Source organism: Pinus tabuliformis, chromosome 9 (genome assembly GCF_031772625.1).
Source record: "Pinus tabuliformis cultivar Carrire ecotype Pingquan chromosome 9, CPIR1, whole genome shotgun sequence".
In the NCBI taxonomy this organism is placed as follows: Eukaryota; Viridiplantae; Streptophyta; class Pinopsida; order Pinales; family Pinaceae; genus Pinus; species Pinus tabuliformis.
The window spans coordinates 1,947,062,770-1,947,089,245 of record NC_142307.1 but is presented as its reverse complement, the minus strand read 5'-3'; the positions used below and the strand labels follow the sequence as shown (position 1 = coordinate 1,947,089,245).

The 26,476-nt window shown below is 39.2% G+C and overlaps 1 pseudogene; it reads right to left on the bottom strand.

Annotated features, from left to right (window-relative positions):
• Window positions 1-11,183: 11,183 nt before the first annotated feature.
• LOC149156768 (pentatricopeptide repeat-containing protein At2g13600 pseudogene) lies at window positions 11,184-15,541 on the bottom strand (annotated as a pseudogene).
• Window positions 15,542-26,476: the final 10,935 nt, after the last annotated feature.

Sequence of the window (26,476 nt, the reverse complement as noted above, 5' to 3'; positions counted from 1 at the left end):
CGATGGGCAGGACACACATTCGGTGCGAACGACAAGCTGCAGCTAAGGCAAACGAGCGAACATGTGTAAAATGCGCGTTGGAGAACTTGGCTAGGCGAGTTTATACCGTGGGGACGAGTTGGCAAATCACCCACGGGCCGACCTTGAAGACTTGCATTATGGGCAAAGGTTGGGTGGCGGTCCTGTGTGATGGGTGGGCCGACCAACAAAGTTGAACGAGTTTGCAAGTATGGAGGGCGTCGGCTGAACGAGTTGGACGAGTCGGTCGGGTGGCACGACTCGCCCACCCGCCATATATATGGAGGGACAAGTTGGACGGTTGGAGAATCAATCACAACGAACCATCGAACAAGCATTCAAGCGAGTCAAGGGACGAGCTTGAGGTGCGAAGGTGCAGGTTTAAATGTGGAGGAGCAGGCTTAAGGCGCAGGTCACATGAAGGCGTATGCGCCCGCCCGCCAGGCAGACTGCACGAGCTGCACGAGTTGAACGAGTTCGGTTGGCAGGCAAGCCACACGAAGGCACGCTCGCCGCGGTAGGCAACACAGGTGAAGGGCCGCACGAAGGCACACCCGCCCACGGTTGTAACACGGGTGGAGGGCCGCACAAAGGCGCGCCCGCCCATCGGTTGATGATACGGGTGGAGGGTGCACGAAGGCGCCCACCCGTCGGTTAAACGTGCGGGTGGAGGGCTGCACGAAGGCGCCCGCCCGCCGGTTAGTTGTGTGCACAGGTGAAGGGCTGCACGAAGGCGCCCGCCCGTCAGTTGGCGAAACAGTGAACTCGGGTAGAGGTGAAACGAAGGCACCCGCCCACGGTTGGAGTTTCGTGTGAGGCTGCATGAAGGTGTTGCTAGGTGGAAAATTTGGCTAAGTGTGGAATGTAAGAGTGACCACCGTGCAAGGCGTGCACGAGGTGGGCAACTCGTTGGCAAGACACGAAGTCAGAATTTTGGCTAAGTATGAAACTTGGGGTTTCCAAGGTATACTTGTAAAATTGTAAAGTTGTAAATATATTGAAATCGGGCAGACTCATTGTTCAGGGAGTTGCCCCTCCCTTTATACTGTTGCAATTGTGTTCTTTATGTATAATTGCTGTGGATAATGAATGTGTATGGGTGTTCATTAGTATAAAGGCTAATAATAATACTTGGTGAAGAAAAATAAACTAAGTATCGAATGTTAAGGCGTAGTCCATAAACATAAGTATTGGTGAAAAGAAAGTGTTCGGTGGTGCCGCACCTCGCTATAAGCGGTTAAAAGACTACCGCAAGTGTAGGGGCGTGATAGTTGATCCGAATTGGATCCATAAAGAATGATTAACAAAGCGTTGTACCAGGTCGGGACAAATTTCAAAGAATTTACAACAGCGATCAAAAACACCTCTAAACCAGTGGCAATGGCAGCTAGCGTGGAACGACGAGGACCTCGGTCAAAGCGCGCTGACCAAGGCCCATGGAGACTGCGCGGGAGGTGAATTTAGCCCCTAAGAGGGCCGAATCGGGAAACAGAGGAGGTTTTTGATAGGTGAAAACCCTCAAAATGGGGAAGCCCCGAGCACTCGGTCGTGTGGGAGCCGGGAAAACCGTGGGAAAAAAGGCTAAGCGCTAAAGGCGGGACCCGCTCCAAAATCGGCGGTATTGATCGGAGGCATCCATGGGCGGTAAGCAATTTTGATGGAAAAGGAGCGATTCCACTCAGCGCCCAACGCGTGGCAAGCAGAGGAGAGAGAAAATTGCCGCTCATTGCATGCTAATGGTCGAGCTAGTCAACCACGCGGGACGAGCGAACAACGTCAGATCTGGAGGCTTCAGATCTAACGGCTGAGATCACGCCCAATGGAGAAGACGGAATTGATGGGGGATTAAGCCACGATATGAAAGAATTTGAAGTCCGGATTGACCGCCACGATGGAAAAAGACTCATTCCACGATGTAACCAAAGAAATGAACCGACGATGCAAGCTGGTGCAGTTTGCATGAGGACAAGTGGCCACTCCCTGTGAGCCTAATGATGACGCCAAGAACGGGGAACTCCAAGCGCAGCTACAAGCAGGCGATCCAATGAAGGTGGAAGAGGAACAGAATTGCCATGAGCCCGAATGGCTTTAAAGCCATGAACAGAGAATAGAAAAGAGAGAGGACAGGAGAATCGAGAACCCAAAGAGGAATACCGAAGATAGAAGATAGAGAAGAGAAAGAATCAGTGAAGCAAAAGCAGAAAGAAGACAAAAGGCCGAGCTGACCAAAGGCAACGTCGAGCACCAAAGAGCTTGAGAGATTCAAGCCATCCCTGAAAGGATCTGTCAGACTCGAGAGGTCAAAGAGCTGGTAACGAAGAGAGTCTGTGTACTCTAGTGGCTTGGGGAATCCAAGAACCACCTTGCCAAGCTAATCTGTTTCAGGAGACTCATATTGAGCTCCTTCATTGTAATTCTCTGCTTCAAGACACAATAAAAAGAAGGCCACCACTGAGAGTTGGACCGGAGATGTAGCCCTGGAGGATAAGGTGAACTCCTTATTAATTTATTGTGTTCTTGTCTTTGCTTACTGTATTTCTCTGTTGTTTTCCATTTCAAGTGTCTGTGTATTTGCAATCTGATCGATCCGTTGCTTAAATAACATAGACACACACACCAACATATGAGTATGTAATACCTTCATTTTAATAATTCTTAACTGAGGTCACTCATTGGGTGATTATCAGATCAAGTGGTATCAGAGCACTAGGTTGTAAAGTTAGACAAGCTTATGTTGGTTTAGCTGTTAAATGCTCACTAGATCAAAGCTCAAATTAGGAGAAGGAGAGTTGGTCGAAACTAATCCTGAAATTGGGAGAGTCTATCCTCGGAAGACAATGTCAGGGGAAGGTTCTGTGGGGCCAGACCCTCAATTCATAGAGAGTTTCCTAGCTATAAAGTCTATGGTAGAAGAAATGTATAGGGACTTTAGAAAACATAAGGATGAAAATTCATCAGGTTCTAAACAAGATAAAGAAGAAGATGAGTCTCATTCCTATGACCACTCAAAAGGAAAATGGAAAGAGGAAAACTTTGTCACACCTCCTAATAGCCCTGTGCATAATAAGAAAGCATCTTTCATTAAGCTAGAAGTTAAATTTGACTTGCCTATATATGATGGAGAGCTAAACGCTGAAAAGTTGGGCAATTGGATTAGACAAATTGATGTGTATTGCAGAGTGCAGAACATCAACTCAAACAAGAGCAAAATTCAGCTGGCAAGCCTACGCCTAGGAGGCACTGCCTTGGTTTGGTGGGAAGGCAAAACCCAAGCTGACATGAAAAGACATGGTAAGGCTATCTTTGTCTGGAGTGACTTTGTTTCTACAATTAAGAAGCAGTTCTATCCATTGGCTTACATGCAACAAGCCATGATGAGTTGGCAAACTCTTCAACAGTTGAAAGGGCAAAGTGTGCAAGGGTACACTCAAGAATTTAGAAAGAGCGCATTGATTCTAGGGATCTCATTAGACTCATCAGAGACTCTTTTGAAGTACATTGGTGGTCTACACAGCAACATGAAGCATACCATCATCATGTTTAATCCCACTAGTATAAATGAGGTGTCTGTACAAGCTACTCATCTAGAGGCTAGAGGAAAGAATGGAAATCCATAAGTTGGAGGACCATCCCAACCCACTGCAAGCAAGAGCAAGGAGAAAAAAAAATCAAAAGTGGAAAGCAAGGAAGGCTAACACTGCACAAAAAGGCAAAGCATCATGCACTCACTGTAAAAAGGATGGGCATGATGATGAGCACTGTTGGATTCTGCATCCAGAGCTGAGACCTAAGAAGTCCAAAGGCAAGAAGAAGAAGACTGTTGCATCCATTCAGAAAGATTTAGGGTCAGACTCGGGAGATGAAACAATCATTGCAGCCACAGGTATAAAAGGAACCAAAAGGTCTGCCACCCAAAAAGGAAATAGTACATGATATTATTTTGCAGCAAGATGTTCCATTGCCTAACATTGGAATGTACAGGTTGTCTGCTTTAGAGAATGCTGAAATCAAGAAGCGGGTGCAGGAGTTGCTCGAGAAGGTGTTTATCAGCCCTAGCACATCACCATGTGGGTCACCAATCGTTTTGGTGAGAAAGAAAGATGGCTTGTGGAGAATGTGCATTGACTACCGAGCACTGAATAAGATAAAAATAAAAAATCGTTATCCCCTTCCTCGCATAGATGATCGTTTAGATCAATTAAAGGAAGTTGTTTATTTCACTAAGCTGGATTTGCACAGTGGATACCATCAGGTCAGAGTTGTAGAGCAAGATGCATGGAAGACTGCTTTCAAAACAAAGCAGGGATTGCATGAGTGGTTGGTGTTGCCTTTTGGCTTGACTAATGGCCCTGCTACTTTCATGAGACTAATGAATGATGTACTTAGACCTTTTCTTGATGATTTCGTTATTGTATATCTGGATGACAATCTAATTTTTAGTAAAACGTGGGAAGAACATTTAAAGCATGTTAAGCAGACATTAGATATTTTGAAAGGAGAAAAACTTTATGTTAAACTCTCAAAATGTGAATTTGGCAAAACATCTCTAAATTATTTGGGTCATATAGTAGGGGGTGGTGAATTGAAAATAGATCCCTCTAAAGTGGCAGTTATTGTAAACTGGCCTAAACCCAAGTCTGCTACAGAAGTAAAAAACTTCTTAGGAGTAGCACAATATTGGAGGAAGTTCATCTCTAACTTTTCCTCAATTGCAGCTCCCTTACATGCTTTGACAGGATTGAACAAGGTGTTTCAGTGAGGAGGCAAACATCAGAAAGCCTTCGACACCTTGAAAGAAAAGATTAGTACAGCACTTATACTAGCACTGCCTGATTTACAAAGACCATTTGAGATCCAAACAGATGCCAGTGACTATGCCATGGGAGCAGTGTTGATGCAGCACGGTAAACCCATATGTTATCATTCTGAGACTTTTAATCCTGCAGTGGTTAACTATCCTACATATGATAAAGAATTGTATGCATTAGTTCAGAGTGTGAAAAAGTGGAAACATTGTTTAATGGGCAAAGAGACAGTAATACATACTAATCATCAACCACTTCAATATCTACACTCCCAATCTAAGTTGCAGCAATCAAGACATTACAGGTGGATGGGTTTTCTACAATAGTTTCATTTGGTCATCAGATATAAATAGGGCATACATAACAAAGTTGCAGACATGTTGTCTAGACCCATTATAATACTTAAGCATAATTCTGTACTACATGAGAGCTACATTGAACAAAATGCTCAAGATATAGACTTTAAAGATGTATATGCAACTTTGAGTCAAGGCAAAAAGGTAGAAGAATTGGATTATCACTTGAAGGGCCGACTCTTATATCATTGTGGAAAACTCTGCATTCCACAAACATAGAGAGTAAAGATAATTAGAGAGGCACACACTTCTCTGATATCAGGTCACTTTGGGGTAAGTAAAACAGTTGCACAGCTGCAAAGATTTTGTTATTGGCCGAAAATGAATGAGACAGTTTCTAGATATGTAAGAGGGTGTACCATGTATGCTAAAAGCAAGCCCAACAATATAAAACTAAGCTTGTACACTCCATTACCAGTTCCTTCTCACCCTTGGAAAAGTGTTTCCATGGATTTTGTTGGAGGACTGCCTAAATCTAGGAAAGGTCATGATTATTTGTATGTGGTTGTGGATAGGTTCAGCAAAATGTGTATTTTGATACCTTGTAATAAACAGATTACATCTGAACAAACTGCAAAACTATTCTTTGAACATGTATGGGTTTATTTTGGATTACCCACTTCTATTGTATATGATCGAGACACCCGATTTGTGGGGAAGTTTTGGTCAAGTCTGTGGGAGCTGATGAACACCCAACTGAAGAAAAGCACAACTTTTCATCCACAAACCGATGGCCAGACAGAAGTAGTTAACAGGACAGTGATCCAGTTATTCCGAGGATATTGCAGCAAGCATCCTAAGCTTTGGGATGAACACTTATGTTATGTGCAGCATGCTTACAACATAGCAAAACACTCTTCTACACAAAGATCTCCTTTTTAAACTTGTTTTGGTTTCACACCAAGGTCTCCTTTAGATTTTGTCTTTGGTAAAGATACCACAGTTGATGGACACAATGATGTGGACAAGGCAACTAACTTCATTGAACAGATCCAGGAGATCCACCAGGCAATACAAGAACAGCTGGAAAATAGCCAAGCCAAATACAAGGCTAGGCATGACAAGTATCGGATGGAGCATAGTTTTCAAGTTGGGGATCAAGTTTGGCTGTATATCAGCAAGGACAGGATGTAAGGTGAAGGTAAAAAGCTAAAGCCTATCAGGTATGGACCTTTTAAGATACTTGAGAAGATTGGTGAAAATGTTTTTCGCCTTGATCTACCAACTTACATGCACATCTACTTAGTCGTAAATGCGGATTGCTTGAGATTGTTTGAACCTTCAATGATTGAGGTCCTGAAAAGCAAAGTCAATTGCCTTCTATTGATGACCTGCTACCTGAATATCTGAATGAATTGCAAGAATACACAGTCTTGGGACAGGAAGGTGAGAATAATGCGTAGAGGAGATGTTGAGTACCTTAGAATTGGACTCAAAGGTTCAAAGCCGAGCAATGCAAAGTGGATTGAGATTGAGCAAGTGAGACAACAGTACCCTCACTTAGTCAATGCTTGAAAGAAAAACCAACTTTTGGTGGTCCAAAAGCTTTTCAGTGGGAAGGTCGGATTCGAATTGGATCCATAAAGAATGATTAACAGAGCCATGGCTATACCAGGTTGGGACAGACTTCAAAGAATTTATAACAGCGATCAAAAACACCTCTAAACCAGTGGCAATGGCAGCCAACATGGAACGAAGAGGACCTCGGTCAAATCGCGCTGACCGAGGCCCATGCAAATTGCGCAGGAGGCGAATTTAGCCCCTAGGAGGCTTGGATTGGGAAACAGAGGAGGTTTTTGATAGGCGAAAACCCTCAAAATGGGGAAGCCCCGAGCACTCGGTCGTGTGAGAGCCGAGAAAAACCGTGGGAAAAAAGGCTAAGCGCTAAAGGCAGGACCTGCTCCAAAACTGGCGGTATTGATCGAGGGCATCCATGGGTGGTAAGCAGTTTTGATGGAAAAGGAGTGATTCCACTCAGCGCCCAACGCGTGGCAAGCGAAGGAGAGAGAAAACCGCCGCTCATCACGTGCTAACAGTCGAGCTAGTCAATTGCGCGGGACGAGCGAATGGCATCGGATCTAGGGGCTCCAGATCTAACGGCTGAGATTGCGCCCGATGGAGAAGATAGAATTGATGGGGGATTAAGTCGCGATATGAAAGAATTTGAAGTCCGGATTGACCGCCACGATGGCAAAAGACTCATTCCACGACGTAACCGAAGAAATGAACCGATGGCACAGGCTGGCGCAGTTTGCAGGAGAACAAGTGGCCACTTCCTGTTAGCTTAATGATGACGCCAAGAATGGGGAACTCCAAGTGCAGCTGCAAGCAGGCGATCCGACGAAGGTGGAAGAGGAACCGAATCGCCATGAGCCCGAATGGCTTTAAAGCCATGAATAGAGAACAGAAAAGAGGGAAGACAGGAGAATCGAGAACCCAGAGAGGAATACCAAAGACAGAAGACAGAGAAGAGAAAGAATCAGTGAAGCAAAAGCAGAAAGAAGACAGAGGGCCGAGCTGACCAAAGGCAGCGTTGAGCACCAGAGAGCTTGAGAGATTCAAGCCATCCCTGAAAGGATCTATCAGACCAAAGAGGTCAAAGAGCTGATAAGGAAGAGAGTCTGTGTACTCTAGTGGCTTGGGGAATCCAAAAACCACCCTGCCAAACTAATCTGTTTCAGGAGATTCATATTGAGCTCCTTCATTATAATTCTCTGCTTCAAGACACAATAAAAAGAAGGCCACCACTGAGAGCTGGACCGGAGATGTAGCCTTGGAGGATAGGGTGAACTCCTTATTAATTTATTGTGTTCTTGTCCTTGTTTATTGTATTTCTCTGTTGTTTTCCATTTCAAGTGTCTATGTATTTGCAATCTGATCGATCCGTCGCTTAAATAACATAGACACACACACCAACATATGAGTTTGTAATACCTTCATTTTAATAATTCTTAACTGAGGTCACTCATTGGGTGATTATCAGATCATCCAGGGGCAGATCATCTCCTGAAGATCCAGAAGGACATAGCTGGGTCATGTTGATTTAACCAGAGGAGATTGATGTAATTCACCTGAGAAGCCATGAAGGAGTTTCATTGGGCCATGCTGATTTAGACAGAAGTGAATGGTTTAGGGGTAGATTCTCTCTTGAGAAGCCATAAAGGATTTTGGCTGGGTCATGTTGATTTGACCAGAGTAGATTGATACATTTACCTGAGAAGCCCATAAAGAACTTTGGTTGGGCCATGCTGATTTGGATAGGGGTAAATGGCTTAGAATACTCACAGTGCTAACTCCAGGATGGAGTGATCTATAGATGTGCATGTGAGAGAGACATTACATTAACATAGCAAGCTCATGAACTTTTCTTGAGGAAGCAGAAATTTCAGCTAAGGGAAAAATCTGTTTGCAACTAAGGAGAATACTTCCCTCGCTAAGAGGAGTGTTGATTTGTGTAGCATCGAAAGGTATTTCCACATGCCTAAGTCAGCCTAGATGAAAGAATTAAAATAAAATTTATTTTTGGAGTTCATGTCAGCTAAGGAAGTCAAGTCGACTTAGCTTATGAAAGGGTGTATCCCTTGGGCTAGTTTACCCCATTTGATGAGTATATATAGATGATGTGACATCTCATTTTTCTCCACCAAGCGAGCTTTCTTCATCTTTCTGAGGTCTCTTGGACAATCGCATGTGTTGAGAAAAGGAGGACGAGCTGACTGTTTGACCGAGGTATTTCTCTCTCTGTTTGATTGGGTTTGACTTGTGTTGACTAAACTGTTTGGGCCAAGTTTGACCAGAGTTGACTGAGGTACACAAGGGCCACACATGCATGGAATTTGATCACAGTTGACCACAAGAGCCATAAGGCCAAAGTTTGACCGCAGGCTGACCATTTTCCCAATGTTGACTTCTATGCATTTTGGCTAGTTTGACCAATGTTGACTTGTTGCTTTGACCAAATTTTGACTGGTATTTAAACTTGTACTTAGCTCAGATTTCTAGACAAATTATTGATTTGTAAACCTTGCTGAAGTATACTTTCTCCTAAAAAAAGTTGCTAGGTTTTCTCCCAAGGTTGGGTTTCCCAGGGTAAAAGTATTGTCTATATTGTGCATTGTTGTCTTTCTATGATCTTCACTGTTTTTGCTGCATTTACTATTGCTATTTTCTGAAGTGTAATTGCTTAATTATATCAGTGGCATAAGGATATTGTGTGAAAATCATTAGGAAGTAATTATATGGTAGAAAATAGCATTCTACTATGCTCTTGTAGAAAATTCAACAAAAACATCATACATCTCCTTGTGGTTCTCTTCGCTGCAATGTGAGTGATCAAATGAGCTCTCACTTAATCATAAACAATTATATTTGTTTTGGCCTCCTTTTTATGGTCAACCAATAGTTTAGGATCAGTAGGTGCAATGGTAACATTCTTAACATGCCCCCAAAGCTTTGCTTCTCTCAATAGTATCACGACTTGCACTTCCTATGTGTAAAATTGGAAGCACCTTCCAACTTGTCACTTGGTAAGACTGAGAGTGGTCATTCTTGCAAATCTAAATCAATCTCAAAGCAAAAATCAACAAGTTAAGTGGAAAATCCTTCTAGAGTTCAAGCGTTTTTTTCAAAGCACACTAGGGTTCACATCCAACAACCTATGGGCTATAGTTGGACAAGCACCTCCCCTAGATACTATAGAACTCTTCATGATTATATTAACCACATCCCTTTTTAGAATTTTCTGCATTTCAAGATCATTGCATTGGTGTAAGGAGAGTCCTCTCGTGCTCAAAAGGAGGCAGACAACACTAATAAATTTGTTAAACAAATACAACACATTTAGCAACAGGTGCATATTGCAAAAAAATCCAAATATAAGTGATGCCACAATCAACATTAAATTCCACACAAATATAAGGCCGATGATAAAGTGTGGTTGCAGTCGCAAAAGGAACAATTTACAATGCCTTGCAGGGAACTTAGACCATACCACTATATGCCTTACGCCATCACCAACACAATGGATGAGAATGCTTTTGAACTTTACCTACCATCTTACCTTGGTTTACACCTGTTTATAATGTGGAGTTGTTTTGGCCATACTTCACCCTCCATGTTGGACACATCAAAGGTTGTAGAACAATTAGCCACTACAAAACTATACTCTGTTGCATCCAACAAGTCACAGTGGGTAAGATCATGGACACCAAGATGAACAGCACCCGCCAACGAAACATGCAACTCTATTGGGTTGTCAAAGGAGGACAGCTGCTTCACCAGCACAAGTGTTTTCTCAAGACCCAAATTCAACAGAAGTTTCTCCTTTGATGTAGGAACTCGGTGTAATTGGGACCCTTGCTTACCAGTCAGTAACAACTTACCTAGGTGGAAATTCAATTCTTCTACTATCTCATAAATGGTCAAGAATTGAGTTAGTTTTGCAAGTCCTGAACTTTCGATGCCCTTTTCAGCCCTTCCCTTGCATTTTAGCTATTTCATGGGTTGAGAACTCAGTGGAGGGCCTCACTTGCCAAATGTAGAAAACTCAAAATAAGCTTTCAACGATCCAAAGAGTACCCGCAAGGTTCAATTGTGAAGATCAGCCAACAAGATACCTAACAATGGAGCAGCAGAAATCATAAAAGTTGCATAGAAGATCGTAAAATATTGTGCATCAATACCGACTTAGGAATTGAAAATAATTAACAGAAGTTTACGATCAGCCAGGTATGTAGAATCTAGTTCCAGAGACCATTAGAAGGTAAACTTTATGACCAATTATGACATTGCTGACTGCACCTCATTACATGAGACCTTCTATCTCAATTATACCCAATTTCTTGACTCTTATCAAGCAACAAATCCATATATGCATGCTGTGAACATGTTAAACCCTTTCATGTTATGATATAATAATATTGGTCAAAAGTAAATGGAGAATTTGGAGATCATACAATTTACCAAATTCAAGAAATATAAGCTAACCCCAGGCTGCTAAACAATGGCCATAAATTTGCATAATATTACCATAAAAGCCAATGTTAGTGTCACCAATAGTCCCCAGACAAACCCCATCCATCCTTTGAAATGATGGAAATGGTCGGTATCGTTCACAATGATTTTATATGTAACAAACTTAAGAGTTGATTTTGGTGGTATTATGCTGCGTCACAAAGAATGTATTAGCAAGCAAAGAATGGAATGTATTAGCAAGCAAAGAATGGAATGTATTAGCAAGCTTAAAAATAACCGCCAACTTCTGCCTCTGGTGGTCTAGAATATGGCCCTGCTCTTCCTCCACATCATGCAGGAGAGATCTCAGTTTGGCATACGTCCTGTGTCCTTCATCTATCCAGACTAAGTATTCAACTTTGCATGAAATTTCTGCATTTCTACAGGTGGGAACTGTCTCCTAGAGGAAATTATACACTTATTTTATGGAAATAGCTATTTATCCGGGAGAAGAGGACTGTACACAGTACAAGAGGACATGGTGTATCCATGCCTGTTGGAGCAACTCCCATCTGTTTGTGGGGTGCTCTGCTGCTGGCTAGCTTTTATATCCGACCTCAATCCAGCTACATCATGGCTTGTTTTGTATCATCCTGTCCTAACCAGATTTTGCACCTTTTCAGTGTCCTCTGGCATGCCAGCTGTTGCATGCCTATTTTAATGCAGCAAATGAAGTGCCGAATTTTTTGAGTTCAAATCAAAATGGCATTCTGGAATCTATTCTCCCCTCACAATGTTGGAATGAATTCTAAAAAAACAAATATAAGAAAGCAAGCAAATATGGTATCATTGTGTTTAACTGGCATTTTGGCCATGAAGTGTTGTGCCCTTAGTTGCATGGGTACTCCTTATAACCTGCCAGCCATACCTGCATCCTGATCATCTCCTCGTTTACAAACCTGATCTCGAAGTACCCGTGGAAATACAGGCTTCACATTTTCCAGACACCCAGCAAAGACCAGCAATTGAGCTATGCAGCAATGGTGTTCGATCAAAGGTATGATCTGACGGTATTGATTCATGGTATCAACAAATTGATAATCTCTTTATTGAATATTCCACTTAATGTCACCAATAATTCCCGCAAGAACACCAACCATTCTTGAAATGTTAGGAATGTTTGGCAACTGCCATAGCGGTTTCTAATGCAACAATCTTAGTGATGAACTTGTTGGCAAGTGTCAGTTTCCACAAACCCAAAGGTTCTTCGCTTTCCGAATAGGTGTTCCATAGGACATGTTAATAAGCCCAAACACAAATCACCAACTTACTACTGTGGCCAAGAGCTCCTTCTGCTCTCCATCATGTAAAAGAAATCTTGTGTTGAGTATATAACCTGCTGCCTTCATCTGCCCAGACAAAATATTTAACTTTGGATAGACAGCTTGCAAACTTCTTGCATTTGTGCGTGTGGTTGGTCTCCTACAAGGAAAGTATGCACAACTTTATTGACCTCAATCCAGCTATATCCTGGCTCTTTTTGTACCCTCATGTCCTGTGTCATTTTTCGTACCTTTTTAACATCATACCACCTGCCAGCGGCTGCATAAATATTTGAAAGTAGGACATAAGCTGCAGAATTTTTTGGGTCCAGCTGAAAAAGGTGTTCTGCAGCCCATTCTCCGAGCTCAATATTAGCATAAATTCTACAGGAACCAAGCAAAGACCTCCATATGGTAGCATTGGGTTCCACTGGCATTTTCTGGATAAGATATTTTGCCTCATCCAGATGCCCAGCACGGCCAAGTAAGTCGACCATGCAACAATAGTGTTCTATCATGGGCATAATGTGATAATATTGAATCATGCTACCGAAGTATCGCAAGCCATCCTCTACCAGACCTGCATGGCAGCATGCAGATAGAATGCCAATGAAGGTGACATCATCCGGTTTCATGCCAGAGAGTTGCATTCTTTCAAAGAGTTCGACAGCCTGCTTGCAACTGCCATGTATCGCATATCCTGCAATCATTGCATTCCATGAGACATTATTTTTTGTGGGCATCCTTTCAAACGCTTTGTATGCGTCATCTATGTTTCCACATTTGGCATACATATCTACAAGGGCACTTCCAACAAAGACATCAGACTGAAAACTACTTTTCATTATGCATTCATGAACCTCCTTTCCATGTTCCAGAGCTGCCAAGTTAGCACATGCTGAAAGAACGCTGGCAAATATGTCCGAGTTTGGCTTCACACTTGTAAGTTGCATCCGTCTAAAAGTGTTTAAGGCCCCATCAAAAAGACCATTCTGTGCAAATGCTGCAATCATTGCACTCCATGAGACTACATTTCGATTAGGCAGTTTGTCAAATGCATCCCGTGCATCTTCTATACTACCACATTTGCCATACATGTCTACAAGGGCACTGCCCACGAAGACATTAATTGCATAGCCAGTTTTACTGATTTCTTCATGAATTTTCTTTCCACGATTAAGACATTCCAAATCAGCACACGCTTTGAGAACACTGGAGAATGTATATTGATCTGGTCGGATGCCTTTATATAGCATTTGATCAAAAAGTTCCAGGGCCTCCTCACTCAGCCCATTCTGCACATATCCTGCAATCATCCCACTCCACGAGCCAACATCTTGTTCAGGCATTTTCTGAAAGAGCTTCAGAGCCTCTTTGACATACCCATTCTGTGCATATGCTGCAATCATGGTGTTCCATAACACCACGTCCCGTTCAGCTATTTTATCAAACATTTGGCGGGCATTTTGTAGGCTTCCACATTTGCTGTACATATCTACAAGGGAACTCCCTATAAAGACATCAGTTTGAAATCCACTAGTAATTACTTCTCTATGGATCTCCTTGCCATGTCCAACATCTCCCACGCTTGCACATGCTGGCAAAACACTACCATAAGTGAACTCATTTAAGCATATTCCTGCTTTTCGCATCTCACAAAACAGTGCCAAAGCCTCCTCAGCCTGACCACTCTGTGCATACCCTGCAATAATGGAATTCCACGTAACTACATTCCGTTCGGACATTTCGTCAAACACATTGTGCGCATCCTTTATACTCCCACATTTAACATACATATCTACAAGCGCACTGCCCACAAAGACATCGGACTGCAATCTACTCTTATTAACCTCACCATGGATATCTTTCCCGTACTTGAGCTCTCCCAAATCAGCACATGCCGGAAGCACACTGGTGAAAGTGAACCGATTTTGCCGAATGCCTTTTTCCTGCATATGATAAAACAATTCCAAGGCCTCCTTACTCCTCCCATTCCCCGCATATCCAGATATCATCAAATTCCATGACACCACATCCCTTTTAGGCATATTCTCAAACAAATCCAGAGCCTTGTCTAACCACCCATTTTCTGCATATCCTGCAATCATTGCATTCCATGAGACCACATTTCGTTCAGGCATTTTGTCAAATATATTGCGCGCATCCTCCAAACTCCGACATTTAACATACATGTCCACTAGCGCAGACCCTATAAATATATTAACTTGAAATGCGTTGCTCTTAATTATTTGCCCATGAACCTGTCTACCACATTCAAGCTCTGCCATCAGCCCACATGCTCTGAGAACACTGGGGACGGTAAATTCATCCGGCTGGATTCCTTTTCGTTTCATTTGGTAAAACAGTGTCCAGGCCTTCTCACCATGGCCTTCCCTGGCGTAAGCTGCAATCATGACAGAGAATGAGACCGCATTGGGTTCAGATATTTGGTCAAGAGCCGTGCGCGCATTTTCGAGACTCCCGCACTTTGCATACATGTTTACAAGTCTGTTATGCAAGAAGACGCCACGGGATTTGTATCCAGTAAGAATGATGTGGGCGTGGACTAGTTTGGCCTCTGGCAGGGCCCTGTAGTCCACGCATGCCTGCAAGAGAGACTCGTAGGCAGAAGAATCTAGGGAAATCCGTTGAGAGTCCATGAGATGCAAAGTCTCCAGAGCCTCTCTGAGGCGACCTTGGCTACATAGTGTTGTGAGATCCTCCTCGCTCCCGTCCATGGCCGTAGATTGTAGAGTTTGACGAGCAGCGCTGGTTACCAATCTTCTCGATCTGTGAAGGCTAAGAAAGGACTTCACGAATGAGGCCGCGCTGTTGTTGTGAACCCATGATGAAGCTGCCATGCGCATTGCAGCTGCTTGAAATTGGAGAAGTCCTAGGGTTCCATACATTTGTCATTTAAGGCACCGGCAGTGCCTTGCTTGTCAATTAGACTGTTGTGACCAGTTACTATTACATATTTGTATTGACTTGTTTCTGTTATCCAAGGAAGTATCACCACAGGGAGTAAACTTGAATTTTTCAACATGGTTGGTATTGGCTTGCAGAGCCATAAGCGTTAGCTTCCCTGAAAAAATAGTTACAAAATAATTAAAGGAAAATTTAAATTTTATATATAAAAATAATCTTAATTTAAATATAATCTTAAAAAAAAATAATAACCATTAAATCTTTAAATAACATCTAAATTAAGTAGATTGAAATAACATCTAAATTAAGTGTCACAGATGTTAATGGGATTTCGGATTGACAGTGAATGGGTGCATTGTTAAGGCACTCTTTGCGATTGGATTGACAGTGAATGTGTCACAGATGTTAATGGGATTTCGGATTGACAGTGAATGGGTGCATTGTTAAGGCACTCTTTGCGATTGGATTGACACTGAATGGGTGCATTGTTAAGGCACTCTTTGCTATAGGTCACTAGTTCAAATTTCCCATAGGTGATTACCTACCAAAAAAAAGTGTCATACATAAAACTAAACATTGTATATGATTTTATTATTTTAATATATATGTAGTAAATTAAATTTCACAATTTTTAGAAGTTAAAATTTTTGAAAATAATTGTTATAGATATTTATATCTATATCTATATATTTTCTTTTATCAATCTTGTGAGAAATTTGGTAATGTGGTTAGAATTGCAAGTTTAAGTGGTGTAATTCCTACCATTTAAATTTAATTTTTTTCTAAGAAGTTGAATTTATTTATACATTCAAAATATTAAATTTAAATAATAAATAATTATACATTTTTATTTTTTAAGTATATTTTTTGGTCAATTTTATGAGAAATATGACAAGAATTTGTTGGAATTCCAAGGAGTTGAATTCATTTATACATTCAAAATATTAAATTTAAATAATAAATAATTATACATTTTTTACATTTTTATTTTTTAAGTATATTTTTTGGTCAATCTTATTAGAAATATGACAAAAATTTGTCGGAATTGTAGATTTGAGTTTTCTAATTTGTCATCTAAATTTTGGATCTTTTTCAAGGCATTGGAATCCATCTATACATCCAAAACTTAAATTTAAATAACAAAAACTTACAATATTACAAAAAATTGTATTTCCAAATTCTAGTATAAAATATTTTTAAAATTTTAATATTTCTTTTTTTCACTTAAAATAATAATAATTAAGTAATACCTATTTAAAAATAAATAATAAATTAAAAAATTAAATTTAAAAAAAAAAAAATATATATATATATATATATATATATATATAAACTTAATAATTAAGTCATTTCAGTTGTGATAATAAATTTGATAGTAATAGAGTTATGAGCATATCCATAGAATTATTTGATAGTAATAGAGTTATGAGCATATCCATATATTGTTAATTCTAGTATCCCAACATTGACATTACCAATCCTCATATTTTAAGCATTTATTGATTACATTACTCTATACAAATCTGGAACATCCCTACGGCATTCAAGAGTTAATAAATTCATTGTACACATCCTTATAATATTTAGCAGTTAATCCATTAGTTGTACTAATAAATGAGATTCAAGTGAAGTGTTTGCAATAAATCTATGGCATTGATGCCTATTTTTTTTTTTTCTTTGGATTTTCACTAAATTGCTAAAGTAAATTTGTCAGATTTTGAACCATTAATGATTCGAGAGGGAATAATATCTTTCTTATTCAAGAGGTAAGGACAAAATGATGAAAACAATTGATGAATGAGTGATTGTCCACCAATTTTATGTTCTCTTTTCTTATCTATGGTCGTTATGATAGTATTTGCTAAGCTAGTAACCTATAGTACCATCACTTCTTTGAAAAAAAAACATATAGGAGGGCAAATATAGAAAATGCATAAGAACCATTTGGTTCCATTTTCTCCTTAGTTAGCCTTAATGTCTGTTTTTATAAAGTGGTTTAGTGTATCAAGAGCAAAGACATTAGAATTCATCAGTGTTGCTATGGTACAATCATTTGCATATATTCATATTGAATTAATAAATAATTTGTTACTTAAAGAAATCTTTTCAATAATCAATCTGGTTTCATTCCAATATTCTCTCAGTTCTTTCAAAATCTAAAAATCTAGTTTGAGAAAGATTTTTTCAACATCAAATGAAAAAAATAAGCCTTGAAAGTGAAGCTCCCTTATGAGACTAAGCAACTTTTCACTGAAACTTATTTGTTGGGCAAACTTTTTTTCAGTGACATATTATTCCAAGAGCCTAGTTATTTATTTTAGCAAACCAACTTGAATGTTCCCATCGAAGTGATCCCACTAGTCCATCTACCTCCCTCTACTAGCTTAATAGCTAGCCATGGTAATATTTATTTAGGTCTGACTCCAACCCCTTTATTAATGTAATAATCCCAAGGGGCCCTGTAAGAGTCATGATTAGTTAGTTTAATAAATAAAGCCCGTAAGTATTGTAAGTTGTTGGTTGACATTATAAAAAAGGGACCACAATTAGTTATAACATGCCATAGCTAATAAATAAAGTGGTTAACCCGCATTATGCAAGGGACAATAAGAAGTTAGGGTTTTGGGTCTCATGAAACTATATATTATCGAATATAGTAAGGGAAGTTTTGTCTTGTGTTGTGTAATTGAGCTCTTCTCTACTGCAGGTTGCCCCCTCAAAGAGGCAAGTTAACAATATTGTTACATATCTTAATAGAATATTTCCACGTTATCATCTCATTGTATTATTTTTTGTGGTATATTTGTCATATTTCGCACTTCTGATATATTTTGCAGGCCAAACATACTACAAGTGGTATCAGAGCACTTTCCTGGGTCAGTCGCACCATCAAATCTAGCAAAAAAAATTTAGGCTAGAGATGTGTTTTGACATCTTTAAACTACATATTTTTTTTGTTACGTGCATCAACTTATCGTTGGGGAAGCATATACACAGGAACTACAAGAGGTGGTCACATCTGTTGGACTCCCTTCTAACCTCTGTTGGTATCCCTTCGAGTAGTAGTTCATCATACAACACCTATACATGGACTGCAATTCCATGCACCTCTGGTATATTGGAAGTCCCCCAAGGTTACCCTAAAACCAACCTTAGATAATTCCTCATTAGTAGGTGCAGATAGTGTGAGATTGGAATGGATACATTCTATTTCTAGACTATTTTCCTAGATAACTGACAAGCACCATGGTTGGGTACCTAGGTTTTTAGGTAGATGGACGTATGTCGATAAGGTGGTTAATTACTCAATCTTCATGGTTAGATTGATGTTAGGCCTTGGAGTACAACAAGTTCGTAGTCAATTTGAGGTATCAATGGTACAATTGGTTATTAGCTAGTACATGTTTAACATAACAGTTCTACAAGTGAATGAAAGAGCATGGACACTTTTTAGGATGGAAGCAAGTTATTCTTCTCATGTAAGAAGCCAAGAGCATATATACTTGTATATATGTATGTAATATGTAAAGAGCATATTGTTGTAAGACCTAGAAAGGTATGTGTACCTCTTTGTCATGTGTCCCTCATGACTTGGATAACTTGTCTAGTTTATTGTAGTAACCTCTATTAGGGAGTTCTTTAACACTTGAAAGGATTGGGACATGTGTGGTTTGTATGATTTATGATGTTACATATATGTTTTCATTGATGTCAACTGCAGCATCATTGATTTCAAAGTTCAACAACATGGGAGACTGTTGAATGTGTACTGTGATTTTGTCGAAGTTGCAGTTTGGAGAGCATATCTCTGAAGGCATTTCTACTCTAGTCTCTATATAAAATGATAATGAATGTTGTATGGTTGGATATACTTCTCAAATATATTCCCAATGGTATATGACACTTTTCCTAACTCCACAGAAATAAAGAGGAAAATGAAGTTGATGTGAAGAGTCAAGCAAGGTTTCAAGCTAGTCAAAGTTCCATCTTTAAGTAATATTCGGGTTTCTTCATCATATTTGGGAATTTGGTCCCTTTTCCACTAAGTTGTTAAATCAACAATCGAATGCCAGATATGTTTACCTGCATCTAGGCATCCGGGCAATCAGGGATGCAATAGAATAGCTTCTTAACAAAAATACCAGATTTTTGGATTTCTCCATTAGTCATGAAGTGGATCCTTGCTGACATGGAAGTACAAGTAGGATGACAAGTGGTACCGGTTGGAAGAGGATGATGATGTGGGACCCTAAGGTAAGGACATGTGTTTGGAAATTTTGAAATTCTTAAGTACTAAGTGGCCCTATTTCGAGTGAAACATGGTAGAAAGCTAAAGAGGCAAACAAAGTGGCAGTGACATGGCAAGTTTCAATTGGTTCTTGAAGTTTCGACATGGAAGCTCTTAAAATCTCGGGATTTGCGCCAGAGACTGGTTTAGTGAAGGTTTCTTGTGTATTTAGTGTTTGGCCAAAATGACGATGAACAAAGAAAATTGCCCCAATGTAGCAGAAGACCTAATTTAAGGCCATTCAGGCAGCTGGTGATTTGGGTGTTCATCAGTTCACAGGTTTAGTTTTAGACTGAATCCAAATACAATGAAGAAGAAACTTGGTCAATGAAAAAATATCTGGGTATCCAAAGTTCCTAAAAATCCGAGGTGTATACGAAAAGTTTATGTTAATGGTTCGGATTTGGATTTGAGCAGAGTTCAACTATCTAAACAAAAAAACAACAACAACAACAACAACAACAACAACAACAACAATAACAACAACAACAAAAACAAAAACAAAAACAAAAAACAAAAAAACAGAACAAAAAAAAAAAACAAAAATTGCGAGATACCAGATTTGAGCTCGAAGGACAAGTAGTAAAGGTTCCAGTATTGGTTATGGTTTTGTATGGAGAAGAGTTATCCAACTTATATGGGGATCTAAAAATGTTAACATATCCTTGTGAACCCATATTCTAGATATATTATTTAGTTGATTAAAATTGTGGTCCTAGCTCTTGATCCTATGGAGTGACAATAAAGCCCCTGGAGGTAGAATTAGTCTTAAAAGTTATTCAGGTATCTAGATGTCCACTAATCTACTACACCCAAGTGGACCCAACTCCAAATTTAGTGGAGAAAATGTTTAACATGGTCATGTCATGTGGTATTCGTGTAACTAAAGCTAAGCCCCCAAGGAGCCAAGTCGTCATTGATATGGTTCATATACGGGTCATCTGGGCCGATCTTCTAGAAAATACATTAAAGCAATACACCAAGATTTCCAGATAACCCTCCATGGAATGTTAACTTTGCCTCGTTTTGTCAATTTGGTTTAATATAAATAAAGGAAAGAAGATTGGAAGAGTTGTAGGCATTCGACTAAGTGGGTCAAAAGAGGTTTTTTCACTGTTGTGGTTATGTGGTGTGAAAGGTGAAAATAACTCCGTGGAATGTAGTTTGTGGAGGATGTGTGATCGTAGAAGAGGTCAGAGGATAAGTTCAAAGGATGCCTATGAAGTCGAGTCGAGGATTCAGAAGAAGATGAAAAGTGCGGAATAGAGAGTAGTACAAAACATAGCTAAAGACATAAATAAAGGATTCAATTAAACATTTTTCAGGTCGGTGCATGTATTTCTCAGGGGGTTGGTTCCTCCTTCTTATGGGTGTTAGTAAAACATTTTAGGGAGTTGTTGCCTCCTTTTGGTTGGTGCTAGTAAAACATTTTAGGGGGTTAGTGCCTCCTTTCGGTTGGTGCTAGAAAAACATGGTAACAATAGGTTGGTGCCTACAACATCATCATTAATAAAAGAATTTTCTTACATATATTTGGTGTATCTCTTGTGGTTGATGTGATTGATTTTATATGTGTATTAAAAGTGTTTTGATTGGTCAAGAATAGTCATTACACTAATTCACCCCCCCCCCCTCTCAGTGTAATTATATTGCCAATAATTGGTATTAGAGCAAGGTTGCTTTAGGAACAATTAATCACTATAAGGTAGGTCACAAAGGAACATGGCCAATCACAAGGGTATTTCTTCAAGCAAGGCTCCTCAATTTGATGGATCAAACTATGCCTTTTGGAAAATGAGAATGAGTACCCACATTATGTCTTTAGGTACTAATATCTGGATGGATGTTGAAAATGGTTATCGGGTGCCTGCAACTCCTCCTACATATGCAAATGGTAAAATAATCTATACAAATAATTCTATGGAAAAAAATCCATATTAAGTTGTCTATCATACATTGAATTTATCAAAGCAATGCATTGCAAGTCAACCAAAGAACTTTTGGACAAGCTTTAAAGATTTTATGAAGGAGATGACAAAGTAAAGGAGGCTATGCTGCAAAATTATAGAAGTTCATTCAGAAGTTTGAAAATGGATGAAGATGGAAATATTGCCTCATTATTTCTTCGTGTAGATGGGATAGTCAACATTATTAGAGGTCTTGGTGAGACAATTAAGGAATCTAATAATGTTCGCAAAATATTAATATCGCTTTCCTCAAGTTTTAATCCAAAAGTTTCAACTATTAAGAAGTCATCAAACCTTTAAAGTCTAAATATAGACACTCTTCATGGAACTCTTTATGCATACAAACTGAGAATGGAGAAGGAGAAGCCAAGTTTAAGATAAGCCACATTTAAAGCAGCTAAATAAATAAATAAGCATAAAGTCCATGAAGATGCTTATCATGAATTAGATGAAGAGGAAACCCAATTATAAGAAAGCTAAAAAGGGAAATTGAAAAGTTCAAAGATAAGCCTCCATTCAAGTGTTTTGATTGTGGTATAATAGGTCACTATGCATCTAAATTTCCTTATGAAAAATCGTATGATAATGATGATGAAGTAAAATTCAAATCTCGTGATCATAAAAGAAGACGAAATATCAAAAATAAAAGTTTGTAATCCAAAGAAGATAGTGATTATGAAAACGGTGAATGCTTGTCTCATGATGAAAGAGGTGATATCTCATTCATTGCCATGAATGATCAAAATGTTGAAGAATAGATTGAAGCGAAAGTGGATTTTGAAGGATAACTCATAAGTGCCCTTGTGGAGTTGGACCTCTAAGGAAAAGGGTAAATCAATTAGCACAATGACCGCAATAATATAAGGATAAAGATTGTGATGCAAATTGTGCCATTATTCTGAAAATTGAACTAAAATAAACCAAAAGGATAAAGGAGATTTTGTCAAAGCAATGGAAATAAAAGGAAGAACGTTGTGAAAAGTTGGAAGAAGAAATTTTCCTTTTAAGAAAAGAATTAGAAAAGGTCTCATATCAACTCAATAAAAAATTGAAGATAGTAAAATCTTTTAAGTCATTAGATCACATCCGCAATTGTTAGAGATCTCCATTAATAAAGACATGTCTTGATTATGAAGAAAACCCAAAGAACACCAAGGGAAAGTCAAACTCAACAACAACATAAAAGGGATGCAAGAAACCCATTAGTTATGCTGATGCACTCAATAATAGTTTTAAAGGACAAGGTCACGAATATTCTTTCATGAAAATAGGTTTGAGTCATCCAAAGAAAGCTAAGGGAGATGCAAGGAAATCAGAAAAAGGAGAATATGGAAGTCATGTAAACACAATAAAAGGAACAAATACAACTATGAATCAACAACGTTATAACAAAGAAAGAAGGCAAAGTAGATTCAATAAATTTATTCCTTTCAACATGCAATATTTATCCAAGTATCAAAATTTCTTTTATGGACATTGTTACTCATGTAATAATTTTGGTCATAAAGCGGTGGATTGTCAAGCCTACGCAAGAATAAATTATAGAAGGGGAGAAATTTTGAGAACTCCAATGAATAGTTATTTAAGAAACAAATCTAAAGGTAAATATGAAAATGGTATTAGTAGAGGCAGTTCTTTTGCTCCTCTGCTAAATTATGTTGAATGCAACATATGCAGCAACTATGGGCACAAAGCACATGATTGCTCAATCAGTCTAAACAAGTCTCAAAACCAAGGCAGGGAAGAATGCCCCCCTACAAATTCAACAATATGGAAAAAACAAGAGAAGCAGGAAGTGTGCGGCCTCATGTTATATGCCCCAAAACAAGAAAACAAATAGTATTTTGATAATGGATGTCGAAGACATATGAAAAGAGATCAAATTAAATTCATTAAAGTTAAGGAAGAGGATGGAGGCAAGGTAATTCTTGGTAACAATGCATATGCAAGAATAGGTGGAAAAGGCCCAAAATCAACATAGATAATGGAAGAACTAAGGCTCAAAATGAGTTGTATGTGGGAGGACCGAAACACAAGCTCTTGTGTGTTAGTCAAATGTGTGATCAAGGGTATGATCTCACATTTAATTCCAAAAGATGTGAAATTAGAAATGTTGATATAGGAAAGCTGGTGGAAAAGGCTAACAAAGCTTCACGCAATGTATACAATATTGTTGGAGTAGAAAGAGAATTTTTTGAATATCTTAGATAGAAAATGGGGGTAAGTTCTTCTTCACAAGGAGGAAATAGCTTATCGATTCCAGCTAAGAAGCATGTTGGTGACAAGCAGAGTTCAAGAAAATGGTATGAGTTATCACTAAGGGAATATATGCCCTTTTGTAATTGATGTCAAACGAGGAGAATAAACAAACATAAGGAGTGGATCGCTTAGCAGTCAATAAGTAGATAGGGGGAGTACAATCAATAAGCAGATAAGGGGATTCTAGATCAATATCACTAATGACCAGTAGATGTATGGTGGTGATGCCATCAATGAGAAAAGGGGGTGATTGTTGCATATATGTTTTTATTGATGCCAACTGCAATGTCATTAATTTCAAAATGCAATAACATGGGAGACTATTGAATGTAGCTTGCCATTTTGTCAAACTTGAACTTTGGATAACATATCTTTGAAGGTGTTTCTTCTCTAGCCCTAGTCCAAATGAGAATGAATGTTGTATGGTTGGATAGCCCTCTCAAATATATTTCCAACGGTATATGGAATTTCTCCTAACTCCATAGAAATCAAGAGGAAAATGAAGTCGTAGTGAAGAAGTCAAGCAAGGTTCCAAGTTGGTCAAACTTACATCTTTAATTAAAATATAGGTCTCAACAATGTATCTAGGTTTGATCTGAAATGAAGTAGATTAGTAATGTTGTGCTAATTCCCCATTCAGAATAAAACCCAAGATGCTTATCATTTGCTTATCAAGTGCTTAAGGATTCACCATTTGCTTAATTAATTGATTCCCATGAGAGTTTCTTATGTAAATGTTATAACAATTTAACATAAAACATTTGTTGAACAATAACAAAATAACAACAAAGAACATCAAAATACAACACACAACACAAAGATTTGATAAGGAGTTCACCCCTCCTAGGCTACGTCTCCTTGGTCCAACTTCCAATGCTTGGGCCTCTCTATTATGCTCAAAATTACAACAAAAGTGTGTTTACAATGCTCAAATGCCTCTGAAACCTGTCTCAATGAGTTCAGAATACTAAAAAATGGCCATATAGCCTCTTTTTGCATCCAATTTGGATAACAACCAAATAAGTTATGACTTCACTATTTGTTCCACAAATTGCTCCAAAACCGACAAAAATCCCCATTTCTCTCCAAAATCGCTAACCGGGCGAATATTTCACCATGCTGCAGGCCATAACCTGTCGGTCGTATCGCAAATCGCAATCGACAAGTGTTGCGGGCTTATGGTCTGTGAATAGAAACGGGTGATTTGCAATTACGATATTGTGGACCCGACGAGATATTAAATCACAATTTATAGTGGCATCACATCCGGGGACTTTATCGCATTTTGCAATTCAGCGGATAACCGGGGTTTTATACATATGTGGGACCTATCCACCGATTTTGATTTGCGATAGCGATTAATCACATCGCAACCCAAACATCGTCGAGGGCCGATTCTATAGTACTTCACTCCCTTTGCCAATTGCGATTGCCTTATCACATCGCAACCCTGGCTATTCTAGGGCCGATTTGAAACACCTTTTCGCCTGTGAATGCGATTTGCGAAATGTGGGGGCCAATGGCGGCCTGCCACTTAGCACCTCCTCATTCACTGAAGGGATTTTCCAAGTCATCTAATCCTGCATGTAGATAAGTCAAAATTGAACTTTGACTTTCTCTAACTTCTGCATACGAGCTCGTATTTGAGTGCCATTCGCACCGTTGGAATCAGAATGAGGAGCTCTTCGATCTGAAGCCAAGTTTAACAAAATTTTGACACTTTGATTTTTGAGCATAAACTTGAGCACTTGATCACTCCTCCCACTGGAAGCCTTTTGGACCCCAAAAGATTATATTCAGTTATTGAACAGATGAGGGTATTGTTCCCTCACCTTCCCCTCTTCAATCCATTTGACCTTTGATGGATTTATACTTTTGAGACCCACTCGAAGATAATCAACATTTCCCCTTTTTGTTGTCCTTGTTCCTCTGTCAAGTATAGTGTCTTGTTGAAGCACATTAAGAAATTCTAGAGAAAAGTCTTCAGTTCATGGAATCTATACAATTTCTCTTTGATCTTCAACCAAAGGGGGCTCATACAATCTCAAATTTTCAACGTTAACAACGGAATAAATTTGCATATATGAAGGCAAGTCAAGTTTGAAAGCATTATTACCAATCTTTTCCAGAATTTTAAATGGACCATAATAGATTGGTTTCAACTTCTTACCTTCACCTTGAAGCCTTTCCTTGCTAATGTAAATCCAAATTTCATCACCTACTTGAAACTGATGATCCACACTATGCTTATCATGCCTTGCCTTATACTTGCCTAGTGGTGAGCTCCAGTATTGTAGCAATAATGCTACAACTCCTGGGGCTTCCTGTCTCTTAATTTTATCAACCGGTAGTTCATACAAACTTGGAAGCGACGGTGTTGTATGCACAAGTACTAGCTCTTGTCGTAGCTGTCACTTGGTCAGCTGGCACAAGTCCGCTAGGGCTCAAGCCAACTTCTATAGGCTCTCAGAAGAAGCTTGTTAAATGATGGATGAAATCTAGCTCAAAGAAGACTAATCTACTTGGCAAAAATGAACTGAAAGCAAATCAAAACATGGAAACCCTAATTTAACTAGTCTAA